The following is a 10,158-nucleotide window of genomic DNA, read 5'->3' as shown; positions in this document are numbered from 1 at the left end:
CCTCCCCACACAACTGGGAGTTGCTGAAGTCCGTGTTCAAACGCCCACCTAGTGTGCACCCCCCACCTCCTTCAGAAGTCTTCTTATAGGGATTTGCTTTCTCCACAAGGGCTGTTGGAAGAGTGGAAAACTTCCACAACATAAAGGGATAGAGAAGTGACTTCCTGCTATGGTTGTGTCTCAGTGTCTGTGTTCCTACGCCTGTGAGCTTGTCAAGGGCGAGAGTCTTTGCTGGCTCCTCTCCCTACCCCTCTCCGTCCTCATTGCGCCCTGCACGTTTTTGATGCCTCAGAAGATGTTCTTCCATGGATGGATGCATGGATAAATGAACGAATGGAAAAATGAATGCTTCCACTAAGGTCGGAAAAAATGTTTTTAAAGGTAATGGGTTATTCCCCATCAGGTGTCACCACGTCATTCATCTTGTCTCTATTTCCTTCGCCGTCATTCGCAAAAGACCAGCCCTGGAGGACTGTTCACGTGAGCTAAAGAACACAAGAAAGCCCGTGTGCTGGTACTTTTAGCTGTGTGATACTAAGATCACCCTAGCCCTCTCTGGACCTGATTCAACTCAAAAACAAGGTTCAAAATACCAGCCTTGAGACTATGGGGAAGCTATGAGACTCCCAGGGAGTGAGCACCATTTGTAAACTGTGAAGTGCATTGCAGCCCTAATTACCACCAAACCCTTATCCTAGGTCTGCTTTAGGGAGATCTAGGTGAGGACAACTCCCTCCATGCTCTCCAAGCAGAGAAATAGCTAGAAGGACAGAGTATCTTATCCACACAGCCATTGGACAAATCCATTCACTGGGCAACTTCCTCTGTGCATCTTCTTAACCAAGGCTACTGTATTAGATGATGTGGATGCCGAGCTGAAGCTGGTGAGCAGCTCAGCAGCCACCTGGGCCGTTGGTTTGGCCTCAATCCCCAGTCAAAGCAGCTCTTTGAGAGGCAAGGCCAGGTCAAGGCCTTCACGGAGAGCCAGGAGAACAGTCTCCAGGGCCTGTCTGGTCTATTTATTCCTTCATCCACTCATTCATCACAAATTTTTGAGAGCCAACCATGGGCAAGGCCTTGTGCTGGGTGCAAACATGCAGCAGGGAGAAGCAGGGACACAGCTCCTCCCTCCATGGGGCGTCCATCAGCTCAGGACCTGCCGGCCATAGCGGTCTTGGACAAGCTCCTTTCCCTCTCCGGGCTGAACTAGACCATCCCTAAGGGCCTCTCCAAGCTGGAGCGCCTGCATATCTAAGGCAGAGCTCCCGCCCTCCAGCAGCAGAAACTCTAGTGATGCCCCCTGGGCCTGAATATCCCTCTGTGGGATCTTCTCCACAGCATAAAGTATCAGTGTTACAGCACACAATGGGATTTGTTCCCTTAAAAGAAACATATAATGAAAAGGAAGTTTAAAAAAAAATTCTAAACTTGGCAGGGTCACCTGGGTGGCTCAGTTGGCTAAGCTTCCGACTCTTGACTTGGCTCAGGGTCGTGAGATCGAGCCCTGCATCGGGCTCCATGCTCAGTAGAGAGTCTGCTTGAGATACTCTCCCTCTCCCTCTTGCTTGCTCTCTCTAAAAAAATTTTTTAAAAAATTTGAACTTGGCAGTAAAGTAACCAACCCTAGATTCTTCATGGGGAGGGTACCATGATCCCAGATCCCCCATGTTTAGGATCAAAGTATTCAGGGCCTAGCTACAAGGGACGTCTGCCCCAGTGGCCTGAGCACAGTGTTACCAGCCCGTGCTGCACGGGACATCCTGGGAAAGCTGACAGCAAGAGACAACACTCTCATCACTGAAGGGACCTCGGCAAGGAGCAGTCACTACCGTGGAGCGTCTCCAAACCCAGGAGACAAGTAATGGTGTCCTTCAGTCCTGGCCCCATGCTGGGTTCCCAAGCCAGAGGTGTTAGGGGAGAGGCCGGAGCACCTGCAGGCTGGACCCTTTGGATCAGGATGAAGTAGCGAGAGTGAGTGGCCAGGCAGTGCATTCGGCCAAGGCGAGCCACCAGGCCCAGCCGTAGCCCCTTGCCATCATCTCCTCTGTAACTAGCAACATTCTGAAGAATGCTTGGTCAGATGTAGTGAGAGGTGTGCAGCTTCCATTTCTCTTTGCACAGACACCAGGAACAGAGTTGGCTTTGAACCCAACTGTGGCCTCTGGGGGTCTGTGGCTTGATGGTGGTGGTGGTGGGCTTCCCTCCCTCTGCACCCCCTATCGCATTCCTCTTATCTGTACAATGAGTAAGAGAGTGGAGTCTCAAATCCATCCCTGCTTGTCCTGAAAGGCCATGATCTTAACCTCTATGGTACAGGGTCACTGGGGGACATGATCTTCAGGCCCCCTCCTCTCTGTGCCTCTCTCCAGCACCCCCAGCCCCCGGTGGCCAGGGTCCTCTTGGTAAGCAGAGGCCTCCCATTAGGAGGGAGGCAGCAGACAATGAGCCCATTCAGACTGGAGTTTTGTGGATTTACTGTGCTCCCCATTCAGGCCATGAGTGCACTCTAGGAAGGGGAGATGGAGCAGGAATGATGTTTAAGAAAAATGGCCTAATTAGCCATGTGACCTTGGGTTACTTACTCAGCCTCAATGAGCCCCAGTATCTTCATCCATACCATGGGAATAATTCCATCTTTGCCTTGTGGTTGTAATGATTAAATGTAGAAAATGCCCAGAAGATAACAGGAATCTATATATTTAGAATCTTAGTCAAAACAAAAGAGAGATTTGGGTTTTATTTGCTGACTTCCTTCTCTTCCATCATAAGACCCACCACACTGATTTTAAGCTTCCTGAATTTACTCATGGAAGGAGGGGCTCTGTCTTTCTTTGGTGAGTGATTTTTAACAAGGTTGCCCATTTTTAACAAGGTAGCAGTAATGAGGGTTTGTGAAAAGATGTCAGGGATAACAGGACTCTTAGAGGCCCCCCACTTGTAGCCCAAGCCTGAAAAGAATCTGAGGGCAGAAGGAGAAGGGGACCTGGATTAGAACAGCCTGTATGGTTTCATCAAAGCTCCCCACACCATTGGTCTGTGTTTCTCTAAATTTCTACCAAAGAACTCTTTATAGTTGCAGAGAGGAATGTGTACTGCCAAGAGGTTTAGATATGCATATGGAATTGGCTTTCTGCCAGTAGGAAATTTCTTAGAACACATTTGTGTTCTCATAAAAATTCCTGCAGATTTTATATTCTACGCCAAAATATATATGTATTTAATTTAAAAATTTTTTTTAAACCATGTTTCCTCCACCCCCATAAAATCTTCAAACTGGTGCTTCTAGAAGATGCAGTGTGCTCAGCCTGTGGTTTCAGGCTCTGCCTGTATCTGCCACAGGTCCCCTTCCATGGCTGCGCAGTCCCAGTTCGACAGCATGGCTCAGGGACTTTAGTTGACCCTACCATCCCTCTTAGCTCCTAATACCCACCCTGGCCTGCTCCACGGCATAAATCAAACACAGCCAGTGTTAGCAAGAGCAGCCACAAACTGAAAAGCCTGAGCCACTGGGGAGAAGATGGGGTTTGAGAGACCGAGGAGGCATGGGTGCCATATTGGTCAGGGGTCTTAGCTGGTGAGCCACAGAAATGGACTCTGGGTAATTTGCTCTGCAAGCACTTCACCCGAAGATTTGAGACAACAGAGAACTGAAGGAAAATCCGCAGCAGCCCCAGGCTCCAGAAAAACCCGCAGGAGGACAGTTCCAGGAAATCTGGGAAGCAGACCCCAGAGGGAAGTCACCAGAACTAAGATAAATGAGCCCCAAACACTTTCGGTGTCTGTATCATTTGCTCAAGATCCAACTTCCTAGGAGGAGTATCTGGTGGCATCACTGGGATGACATGGCTCATCTTCTGGCCAGGGGAGGTGGGGTCCCTGATGGGCAGTCCCACCAAAACTACGTCAAATGAAAGAGGGGTCAGTTGCTAAGGCAAAATTGTGCTGTCACCAGAAAAGTGGGCATAGGCTGCTGAGCAGGAGCAATTCATGGGTCTTCACCGCAGACCCTCCAACGTGACTCCAAAGCCAGCCTGGCTGTCCCCCAGGGACTCACAGGTCATCTCTAGGGAGAGTGTGCCATCACGTGCTGCTTCTGGGGGTTCTTTTCTCAGGACACAGAGCTCTCGCCTTGAGCAAGAAGGTCCAGCATAAGGCACAAAGCCCCCAAGGAGTAGAAAAGCCCATCTGGAGAGAACTTCATCCTCATCAGGATGACCCACAATCAGAACCAGAACCATTCAAAGGAACAGGTTGCAGTAAGAGCGGGGAGGGGACGTGGCCACAAAAGGAGAACCCAGGAAAAGAGGCCTCGGTTCCTGCAGGCAGCCTCACCACCTTCAGCCTCCCCATCTTGGCCAGAGGTAGGTGCTGGCCTCAAAGTCTTTACTCAAGAAGTCCCTCTTGAGCCAGGCCTGGCTTGCCAGCCAGAGTCTTCTTTCTGCAATGTCAAAAGAAAAAACAAGGAAAGAGAGAAAATAAACAGCAACAGCTCACATACAATCTACAAATCACACATGTTAGCAAACATTCAAGTCGTGCAGCACTACACGGAATAAAACATTAAAGTCTGTAAAATGACTCTTGCACTCCACTCCCCCCCAACGCCCCAGCATGCGCCCCATTGAATGGAACCTCCAAGTACCTGCTTCCCCCTTCTCAGTGGACAGCCAAGAGAAGCCCCTGGACTGAAGGAACAGAGGACACAGGGCAGGGACATTCCCACGGCGGTTCTAGACCCGAAGCCAGGGCTGAGAGCCGGGGCCCTACACACAGCAGCTGCCATCCCCTGGGCACGCTGGCAAATAAGGAAGTGGTGGAAAGGGAGGAGGCAGGGAGGCACAAAGCTGAAGTTAAAGTTCCCCTTTACTTCCCCATTCCACCCATCTTACTCCCCCTGCCCCCCACCCAGAGGTAATAACTGTTACTAGCCCTTCGATACTCGTTTACTTATATATGGCAGATAATCAGGTGAGAAATTAACTGAGTGTTCTTTTCCCGTAGGCTCTTTATGAAAGAACAAGAGAGTATTTTGCTTCTCCTCCTCTCAAGAAGGCCAGTCGGGTGGTGCCCTGGAGGACCAGGGCTTCCCCGTTGTCCTGTCCCATAGAAAGGAAACCCTGCAGGGCGGGAGTTTTGTTGACTTTGTTCTGGTTTCTCCAGCACTTAGAGCAGAGCTTTGGCTGTGGTAAGTGCTCAGTACACTTTTGAATGAATGATGTCTTCCCTCTTCTTGGATGCCAATGAGATTCTTATTTAACAACACCCCCTCCTTCTGATTCAATCAAGTTTGAGTGAGTTCACTGTTCTTTCCAATCAACGACCACCAGCTGGAGCCCCTGGTCTTGGTCGTGCACTCTGGGATAGGGAAGCACATTACAGCGCTGGAAAAACAGGGCTAAACTTTTTAGGTTTGGAGTCAGTGCCCCTACCTTTGTGTTCCTGCCCAGCCGCTAGCGTGGGCACGCTAGTGTCGTGGATGCTGTGGGGCATTTTTTTTTTTTTTAAGATTTATTTATTTGACAGAGAGAGGGAGAGAGAGCACAAGCAGAGGGAGCTGGAGAGGGAGAAGCAGGCTCCCCACTGAGCAGGGAGCCCAAAGCAGGGTCCCATCCCAGGACCCTGGGATCATGACCAGAGCCGAAGGCAGACGCTTAGGGGACTGAGCCACCCAGGCGCTCTGTGCTCCTTCAGGGCTGAAGTGGTGTTCCCCCAGCAGCTGGAAGTGTTGGGAGCCTGACAATGCTCAGCTGAGTCCCCCGGAGGCTGGAAAGGACCACCTCTCTGATGGTGACCTCCTTTTCCTGGGGCAGCCCAAAGGCTGCCTCCATGCTGGAATATAAAGGCTCAGTCCCCTCTCATCAGCAGGGGACACCTCTGCAGAGCTGCCCCAGCTCCCGAGCAACCTGTGGGATTGTCTGAAGCCTATATAATGATGCATCACAGTCCAACCTCCTTCTCCGCCCAGTCCTGCCTTCTTCACTCTCCCCTTCCCCCCCGCCCCCCCCCCCCCCCGGGTGCTGCTCCTGAGAGCACTTCCCAGCGACCTTCCTGCATGCCGATCCGTCTCTGACCCTGCTTCCCCAGAACCCAATACCTAACAAGAGGCCCCCTGAGCTCTCTGTTCCCAGGCTCCTTAGCTATACCACACATTAAAGAACGTAGGCTTTGAAGTCAGAGTTAGATTTTAATCCTAGAACCACCACTTGCCAGCTCTGTGTTTGGAGGCAATTTATTTCACCTCTCTGAGACCTAGTTGCCTCATCTATAAAATGAGATAGAGAAGACATCTCTGGAGCCCGGGGTCTCATCCCCTCCAGCTGCCTGTGAAGAGAAGCTGCAGCTGCGGGCTCAGTTTCATGCAGGCTCAGACTCACTTGTGCTGGCCATGTCCCACCAGGTGTCCCTTACATTCGTTACTTTGGAGGGGGTGTCCCCAGGCCCACTGATTCTCTCTACGCTGCACTGACGCGTCTTGGCCCTAAATCTGGGTAGGATTTATTTCCCACCCTCTAGAGTGAATGCATCGTACTTATCCCTTCTTGCTCATTCGGTCTCATTAACAGAACATCATTGATAATGGCCCACTACGGCGACGTTCTGCAGAATCGCCCAGACGTTCTAGGTCCCTTCAGACTACATCAGGATGGAAGGCAGAGAGTTAACGTGGCCCTGATGCAAGACACCAGCGGGTCCTGCCTCCGCTCCATGCGATGTGAACTGTTCTCGATTCTCCTTTCTGATACAGGGAAGGAGGCAATAAAGAGATCACGATCATGCACCACGTCCTGGAGGCCGTGTCGATCTGCTCCAGCAAAGATAGCATACTTAGCACAACAGCAACAATCGGGGCTACTACTTAGTTAAAGTTGTGGTCATTTATGCTCATCAGCCATTATATACAGTTTTGTAGCGGCCAGGCTGGGCAATTACAAGGGGAGGTGACGGAATCCACCACCTCTGCCTTCTTTCTTCCTGGAGAGTGGCACTGAGCTCTACCATCGCCCCTGGGACGCAGTCATGTATCTGATGTGCTGTCCTGGCCAGGCAGAGGGGCAGTTTTAGACACTTCCAGTTGGATTCCCTTGCTATACTGGCTCTTATTCTATAGGTCGAGGAACCAATAGCGGGGTTCTACCAACTACCAAGTATGTCCATTCCCACTATTCACTGGGGCACAGGGATATAAGCACAGTGCACCCATGGACCCCAGTGAATTCACTGTGAGCATGCCTCCGTTCTTACCTGGCTCCCGTACCCCTCACTCTGATGGTACAGGGGTAGCACATCACGGCACTTGGGGTCACCAAATATCAGTGTCAGCTCCGACCCTGTGGCCAACAATTCTTCAAGTTCCTTGCTAGTCCCCCTTTCTCATCCTCAGTTACACGAGGAATGACCATGGATTCTTTTGGAAAAGGACTGGCAGATTACCACCAAATACATTCGCTGTAATGTTGCACGTCTTCGGTCAATGGCTCAGGTCCAGAAATAGGGCAGGGAATCACAACCTTTTACGGGAGGCGGCTGTCTTAGCCCCTTGATCATCCATCCTTGATTTCTTCTCATCATCTCAAGTCGGCAATACACTGTTGGCCACCCATCTATCTTACCTCTAGGAACACTGTGTTCTATTACGGTCTCCAGAGCCTCTGTGGGTCAGGCCCTCCTGACTGCCACGCTGATTTTGCTGCTCATTGCAATAATCACGCCCACCTGGGTTCTAAAGTTTAGGCACCACCACCTGACCTCTATTATTTGGGGATCCCATAATCCCCGTGGGTATCAGGGAGCCCAGTTCTGCAACAGCATCTCCTACTGTCCGGAAAGCTGGTGCCCCCCTCACCAGCTCATTCCTTATTGCCTCGATGAAGAGAGTGTTCTCCAGGGCCTCCCCCAGAACAGCGGGCCAGTGGGTCTTCCCAGCCCTGGGTGCTACAAACACTCTAGCTTGCCCACTGCTCTGAGCCCTTTGAATTCTTCCGCCTCTAACATTTCTACTTCACGTGGAACACTGCTTTTCCTAATCTTCTAAAATCCATCTTGAAAGTGTGTTAGCACCGTCCCCTGGGTTCCTTGCCAGGCGTTAAATCCTGCATGACAGGAGAATACTTTCATATCAACACCTGCTCTTATCCAGCTTTATTTTCCTCTTCTCTTGATCTGGCCCCTCAGGATTCAGTTCTGTGCCTACTTCCTGCCTGGAGGTATCTGCCAGATCCGGTAGCTCCTTCAGGGAATAGTCCCTCTCCTCCCTTAGCAGGCCCTGCACACTTGGGATTTGACTCTTGGTGTCCATCAGATAGTCAGAAGGGAGGTGGAGGCCGGTTCTGAGGGAGATGAGCATTATCTTGCAGGGCACCTGCCTCATTTAAAACTGCATGTGATCTCCCAAAAAGAGGGACCACTCTTTGTCAACAAGAAGTGAGCCACTTCTGCAGGCCCAGTGGGTTCAGAGAAATCTGAGTTTAAGATTCTCAACTGCAGGGGCACCTGGGTGGTACAGTCGGTTGAGCGTCGGAGTCTTGGTTTCTGCTCAGGTCGTGATCTCAGGGTCATGAGATCAAGCCCCGCGTCGGGCTCCACACTGAACATAGAGTCTGCTTGAGTTTCTCTCTCCCTCTCCCTCTGCCCCTCCCATTCATGCTCTCTCTCTCTGTCTCTCAAATAAATAAATAAATCTTAAAAAAAAAAAAAAAAGATTCTCAACCGCATCTACTCCTATATCCCCAACCCGAGTATCGGGATCCCACCTCTTTCCTAACAGGCTCTCATCTTGGTACACAAGGCCTGAGAATTCCACCTTGTCTGGAGCTCTGCTACTCTTAGCATGAAGTCCTCAGCCTGGCCCTCCTGTTGTGGGAGGGATTTCCTTAAATGTTGCCCCGGAGGCCCTCTGGCTTGTACCTGGGTGATTTTTCACTTTGAGACGGTCATTATCCGTCTTTGGAAAAATCTATGGGCTCAGCTACAGTCATTCATTTCCATAGTGCTTCTACTCACCACTTCCGTCAGTGGCACTAGCCCCTGTGACTATCTCCACCCGTATCTCAGCCCAGACCCCCGGCAGTGAGTTTTAATAATCATGAAGTTAGAGCATGCCAGGCACTAACCTGCCTTCTATACCAGCGATGGGCTCTTCACGGGCAAACGGCCCCTTTCCCACTTCCCACTTCCACTTCCTGGGACCACTTCTAGCACCAGCTGTCCTGGTTTAGGTTCCCTGAAAGCAGATGCTGAGATGGAGCAGTGTCTGCAGAAGGTTCATCAGGCAGTACTCCTAGCAGACACACCAGAGATGGCCTGTAAGCAAGCGAGAGGACAGGATTGGGAAGGAGAAAGCTGACCCCCAGGGGGGGTGCAGCTGGGACCTCAGCTGATCCTACAGGGATCTCTGAGCGGGGATGGCCCTTCAGAGGGTCCCGAAGTGAGGCAAGGAGGCTGGGCCTTTATAGTCCCACATTAGCCAGTCATGGGCTGCCCTCTGAGGCTGGGCCTCACCTTGGTGGAGGCAGCAACTTGTGGCCAAGGACAGGTCCCAGCGAGGGAAGGAGCTGAGACATGCGTAGCCAATATTCCCAGCAGCTGGGAAGAGGTGTGAGGGCCCTGAAGGGGGACCCGGGAGGAATGCTGCTATTACCACCTAGTACCCATTTCATAGAGTTCTCGCGAGAACTGAATGAGATAAAACATGCTAAGAGCTCAGCAATATTCCAGGCACTTAAAAAAAAAGTGCCTATTATCGTTGTTATTTATGATAATAATTATAGTTGTGATTTGTATAATACTATTAGGCTGAACCGTATACATCGCCAACATTTAACCACATTTGACCTATAAATATGGAGTTTCATATGGCTCATCCTCGTAATGAATAAGAACAGTTAATCTCTGGGGCGCCTGGGTGGCTCAGTCGGTTAAGCGACTGCCTTCGGCTCAGGTCATGATCCTGGAGTCCCGGGATCGAGTCCCGCGTCGGGCTCCCTGCTCGGCAGGGAGGCTGCTTCTCCCTTGCCCTCTGCCCCTCTCCCTTCCTGCTCAAGCTCTCTCTCAAATAAATAAATAAAAATCTTAAAAAACAGAACAAGTTCGGGGCACCTGGGTGGCTCAGTTGGTTAAGCGACTGCCTTCGGCTCAGGTCATGATCCTGGAGTCCCTGGA

The 10,158-nt window shown here is 51.0% G+C and overlaps 1 long non-coding RNA gene across 1 annotated transcript; it reads right to left on the bottom strand.

Moving 5' to 3' along the window:
* Positions 1–996: 996 nt before the first annotated feature.
* Positions 997–7,258, bottom strand: LOC145723293 (uncharacterized). The gene is made up of 3 exons (XR_014148221.1): positions 7,243–7,258; positions 4,643–4,795; positions 997–4,438 (listed from the first exon to the last, which is right to left on the bottom strand). It is a non-coding gene; the product is annotated as an uncharacterized LOC145723293 (long non-coding RNA).
* Between the last annotated feature and the right edge of the window lie 2,900 nt (positions 7,259–10,158).

Source organism: Leptonychotes weddellii, chromosome 9 (assembly GCF_054177405.1).
Source record: "Leptonychotes weddellii isolate Sample4059 chromosome 9, ASM5417740v2, whole genome shotgun sequence".
Lineage (NCBI taxonomy): Eukaryota > Metazoa > Chordata > Mammalia > Carnivora > Phocidae > Leptonychotes > Leptonychotes weddellii.
The sequence above is the reverse complement of the archived record's forward strand: the minus strand, read 5'-3'. Positions and strand labels throughout refer to the sequence as shown.